Genomic DNA, 6,073 nt, shown 5'->3' with positions numbered 1-6,073 from the left:
CTTTGGTGTCACATGATTTCAATAATAATCTAAGAATGCACATTCACATGTATTACCCCAGGGTCACTCAGTGTTAGAGTTATACTTCAGAACTCCTGGAATTATGAATGAGGCTTGTGGAGCTTTTTTGAGGGGTGGGGAGAACCAGGGATTGAACCCAGGACCCCATACATGGGAGGTAGGTGTTCAACAACTGAGCAACATCTGCTCCCCATGTGTGTTTTGATTGGGAAAGCCATGCTATGCATAGATGATACCATGATTAGAGAAAAACAGCTGGGCTCCAGATGTGAGCAGCAAGGCATATTTCCTCTGAAATATAGGTTCTGATCTATAGCCTATAAATGGGCAACTCAATGTTGGGGTGAGACAGTGATCAACTTACTAATGAAAGTAGTATTTTTGGGGTCACACTACAGAGATTACTTAGTGTCAGATACTATATCTTGGAACAAGGTTGTCTAATATGCTCACATTAACAAACCACATATTAACTCGGTCCCTAAAACATGGGCATTCATGATACCCTAGAAGGTCAGAGGGCCATTGCTCTTGTTTGCTCACCTTGGCTTTGGAACTGAAGAATGACCTGGGGAAGAACTGAATGGGGAGGTGGAGGTGTAGAAGCGTGGGCCTTTTTCAGGTCTACGCTTCCTTATTTCTTCATATCCATCCACATTTTCTAGCCATGGTGAGCGATCCCAGGTGACCACAGACTGAACCCAGCAGGAGCCTCCTCTGGAATGAATCAGGCTGATGATCTCCAACAACCAGTTGGTTCCTAGACAGAGAAAGAAAAAAGTGGCATCTACAGCAACCTGACATTTGGCCCCACCACCACATTCAAAGGCACTTTTTTCTTCCACTGATGATGCCCACACCCATAAATCCAAATGCATTGATGCTCCTCATTTTCCTTCCTCAGCAGCATTTGGTCAGTTCTCCACTATTGAAACACCTTGCTGGGCATCCCCTGCTCACGCTGCTCCCTCTTCTTTGCTCCCTCCTCATCAGACACACAACACTCACCCCTAACCAGTTTATCTTATTCTATATCCAGAGCTGGAGTGAGTTTGAACCTGAGGATTTCAGAGTTGACCAAGAAAAACAATTGACCACTAGAGGGACATAACACAAAAGCAAGGGGCAAGCTCCTGCAGCCAGAAGCTCCCAGAGGCCAGCCCCACTGCAGAGAGGATGCGAGCCAGGGGAAACTCCCACCCTCCTTGGGGAGAGCATAAAAGAAGGGGCCTGCTGCTGTGCTGGAGACAGCCCTGTGGGGAGCAGCTGGCAGGAAGCTCTCAGCCTTAGAGGTGCTGGTTTTACTTTATCACTGCTAAACAGATGTTGGGCAGGTGAACTCCAAGGCTCAAAGTTCCTTGTTGGGGTTGTTTTAGAAGAAAGTAAATATGGCACCAGGGGCCTTTTGAAAACTGCTGATCCTTTAGGTGGCTAGGGCTGCAGTTATCCCTGAAAAAACATCCAGCCTTGCCCTGTTGCTCTTCTTCCCATCCTCCCTGGGACATTGGTCCCTAGGTTTACAATTCCTTGAATATGCATCTTTTTACTCTAGGCTTTTCTGCACACCCCTTCCCCTCCTTCACCTAACAATCACACATTCCTTCTTGAAATCTCAGGAAAGAAATACTTCACTCACTCTCCCCCACCAAACATGCCCTCATGATCACAAGCATCAGCTTTAGAATTCTCTCCAGCAAGGCCCCATATGATGTCAGGTCCTTTGGATTATGGGGGCCTCTCTTTGCCCTTGGCATCAACAGAATGCTGCTCTGATCACCAAAAGAAAATGGGGAGCAGAGAGAAGGCACTGGTGACATCAGCCCCCAGCCTTCCTCAGTTTAGGATCCTGCTTCCTTGCCTGACTTTGGGTAAGAAAGTGTAATGACATCTTCATCCTTCACCACAAACTCATCCCACAGAAGCGCCAGGTTTTCAACAGTGAGTATAGGAAAAGGAAGCCCATCTACCCAGAATGCTTCCTGCCTAGCCTTTTAGCAGCTCAGGTGTCAACAGTTGTGGAATCAGCTGCTGCCCTTTTCCAGGGACTAACAGAGCTGAACTTTTGAGAGAGAGGGAGATTGGCACAGACCAATCTGCAGCTTGCTGAAGTTGCCTTACTGGACCAAGTCCATGGAAATATCAAGGATGTCAGGAAATAACTCTCTACTGACAGCTTGAGTAATCATTAACTAATGAAATAGTTTCAGAGGAAGCATGAGTTTGTTGAAAATAAATAAAACAACAAAATGGGGGGGTGCAGAACAAGTATATTGAGCTGAAGTTGCATTCATACATAAGCAGCACTGAGTTTTCTGCTCAAAGGGGTGAACTGGGGAGTAGCTTATATGGCTCCTTGAAACAACGGGAATGGCGAGGGAGAAAGGAGGCCATGTTTATGTTTCCTTTGGGGCCATAGGCACTGTTTGAGCAGGGTGTCCTTGATCATTTATTAGCAAGCCAGAAGTTGATGTAAGATTGTGGCCATTTGGTGAAGACTAGCAGACTTTGTTGATGTCTGCTTGAACTCTTTTCTTTTAAAAATTCAATTTCTTTCTTTGTTTCTGTCAACCCATTTCCCCCACCCTATGTGCTCACTGTTTGTCATTATATGCTCATCTTCTTTCTTTACATAGTCACCAGCAACCAAATCTGGGAACCTACATGTGGGAGGGAGGCACCTAATCACTTGAGCCACCACACTTCCTGCTTGTTGGGTCTCTCATTGTGTTTTCCTTCTGGTGTCTCTTCATTGTGTCATCTTGTTACACCAACTTACTGTCTTGTGCATCTTCTTTAGAAGGCACTGGGAACAACCCAGCACCTCCCATGTGGTAGGTGGGCACCCAACTGCTTTAGTCACATCCACTTCTCATTGGTCTCCTTGTTACAGTTCTTTCTCCCAGGCTGGGGCAGTGGATTTTATCAGCATCATAAAGGATCATTGATTTGTCAGCTGCTTCAGTTCACCTTTGTTTCTTCTTCATAATTTCCTGGATAAAATGGAAAATCTGCAAATCAAGATGGTGAGTAAAACCACCAATCATTCCAAATTCACATTCCCTCCTTTTGGTTGAGGGAGTCCTTTGAGTCCCTGAAGACCAGGTAACACTAGTTTGGGGCTTTCTGTGGACTGATTCTCTAGAGCAAGGGTTCTTAAACTTTTTCATTCCATGGACCACTTTGCCAGTCAGGTGAAAAACTCAGATCCCTTACTAAGTCCACACTGCGCTGTGTACTATGTAATAAACATATCATACCCACACCAACATACGCCCACAAGAACAGTTTTTTGAATTTCAGTTCAAGCTCATGGATCTTGGGTTAAGAATACCTGATCTAAAGCTACAGGAGACAGGGAAGCAGACTTGGCCCAGTATTTAGGGCTCCTGCCTACCACATGGGAGGTCCACAGTTCAAACCCCAGGCCTCCTTGGCCTATGCGGAGCTGGCCCACGTGCAGTGCTGATGTGCGCAAGGAGTGCCCTGCCACACAGAGGTGTCCCCCATGTAGGGAAGCCCCACACGCAAGGAGTGTGCCCCATAAGGAGAGCTCCCCAGCATGAAAGAAAGTGCAGCCTGCCCAGGAACGGTGCCACACACACGGGAGCTGTCACAACAAGATGATGCAACAAAAAGAAATGCAGATTCCCATGCCACTGACAACAGCCAAAGCTGACAAAGAACACACAGCAAGTAGACACAGAGAACAGATAACCAGGGCGGGGGAGGGAAGGGAAGAGAAATAAATAAATAAATAAATAAATAAATAAATAAATAAATAAATAAAGCTACAGGCAACAGGAGAAAAATCTGCTGGCCTTGAGGCACCGTGCGGTGAAGCTGGTGATGATGAAAACTGGTCAAGGAGAAGGACGAGAACCAGCATCATGAGAAGCGAGATGAGGGACTACACCAAGGGGCATTAGGCAGGACCCCCATCCTTGATTCCACACGTCCCTTGCTTCCTGGTTCAGGCTGTGAAGCCATTTGGCTTCTTTCAAGATTTCCTAGATGTTCCACTATTAACATTTTGGTCTATTTGGAGAATATTAGATAGGGAGTCAATAAATGGAACTCGAACCTGGCAAAAAGTCCACGTGGAATCTATACCCCCATGATGACTGCTGGAAGACCCTTGTGAGATTCTACCATAAACACTAAGTCTTCCTCTGGAACCTAGAGAAGCCCTGGATCCTCTCCAGGGGCCTCATCATTGGGCCCCATGGGGGGTTGGCAGATGGGGGAATCAATCAAAGCAGCAAATAGCTGAGTCTCCTCCCATGCCATTAGGAAAGGCGCAGAGTAATTAGTGGATTAAAGAGCAAGCACCAGGGCCTCCTGCTCTCCTGCTGTCACCCTGTCCCTGTGCCCTACTCTGGCTTCTTCACCCCAGCCTGGATCAATCCACAAGCAGCCCCAGGCATTTATAATCTGTAAGGGGAACTGCGGTCTGTAAATCAGCCTCTTTATCTCTCTTCAGCCCCTTCCTTCACACCTAGGACCATCATCTGTTATTTCCTCCCATTTCTCTTCCCTCTCTACCTGAGTAAATCACTCACCTAATCAGCGAGGCCTGCTTTGAAATTCCTTTCCTGCAGTTTAGCCAGGGATCTAGACAAAAGCCAGCAACGTATTTCTTTCTAGTTTTGAGGAGGGTCAGTACAGGGAAAAGAGCAATGACCAGTCACAGCTGGGACTCCACCTGGAAGCCCCTGCAGAGAGGCAGCTACTAAGAATCAAGCAGGAAAGACCCCATGGAGCTCCTGCCCACAATGCCCCATGTGGAAAGACCCTGAGGAGCCCCTGCCCATGAGGCCCCATGTGGACCTCTCCTGGGGCCAAGGGGAAGCCCTGGAAACCTGAGCAAAAGGCCTCCCCACTGGTCCCCTAAGGGCTAACATGTGGGGCAAGCAAGGGGGCCAGCAGGCAACTGGGACCCCTCCCCACAGCAGGGCAGGGGAGGAATGGGGAAGGGCTTTACTAAGGGCAGCTCCTGACCCCAAGTGCCCCTCTTCCTGGAGCAGCCTGCATCAGCATCTGGGTGAGCACTTTCCTCTAGTTTCTCAATAAACCCTTCACTGGCCTAACCAAACTGGTGTGCTCTGAAACTCTTCTAGGTGCCCTAGCCAAGAGCCCAGGGGCCTCCTGAGCCTTCTGCCCTCAGTTTTGCTTTTTAGGAAAGTTCCCTGTGGGTCTCACCTTGTCCAGGGATGTTGACCCAGGTGCAGCAGGATGAGCAGGTAACAGCACAGATGCCTCCCTCCTCTGCCCGCAGGTCACCTCCAGGTCACCGGGTATTGTTAGTCAGGGCTGTGAGGCTTCCAGGGTGGCCCTGAGGTTGCACATGATAACGATTCTTGGTACCTGAGACCTACCCAGGGGCTGAAAGCCCAGGTCTGAGCCCTCCTCCATCATGAATTACACATGGCAGTGCTGTGATAGAGGTCACAGCTACAGTACAAACCAGACGAGCAATTACAGGAGCTCATGGGCACTGGAGCTGCAACCCAGAGGGCAGCTCTTATCTGAAAGATGAGGGAAGGACATTTCAGGGGAGACAAGAGGTGATGGTGCCTGCACAAGTCTGCACCTCTAACAGCCTGACTGAGCGTGGCTGTTGCCACAGTGGCATCCAGTCAAGGAAGAAGTTAGAAGAGGCCTGTGAGTCTGGAAGAGAAGCCTAAGGGTGCAAGCACAGGTGCTCAGCAGGTGCTGGAGGGAGAGGGGCAGGCTTCCTCAGGTGAGTGCTGTGACAGTGGAGCTTCCTCCACAGGCCAAGGACACTTGCTTGGAGGGCACCTTCTTACAGCACCACACATGGGGACCCTCCAGAGGAGTGGGCTTTAATGACAATTGTGTGTAACAACCCTGTGCCAGTTCTTCCAGGCCAGTCATTCTGTGTAGCCATAGAGCTGCTTCTTCCTCACTTTTAGGGCTAAGAAGTGGGTCCAGTACTTAAATTTTCTAGGGAGCTATTAGGTTACCCACAAAGCATACAATATCTTAGTACTTAGAAATAAAATTTAGAGATCAGTGCGCAGGAATAAATGAC

The sequence above is a fragment of the Dasypus novemcinctus genome, chromosome 18 (assembly GCF_030445035.2).
Source record: "Dasypus novemcinctus isolate mDasNov1 chromosome 18, mDasNov1.1.hap2, whole genome shotgun sequence".
Lineage (NCBI taxonomy): Eukaryota > Metazoa > Chordata > Mammalia > Cingulata > Dasypodidae > Dasypus > Dasypus novemcinctus.
This window is presented reverse-complemented; position numbering follows the sequence as displayed.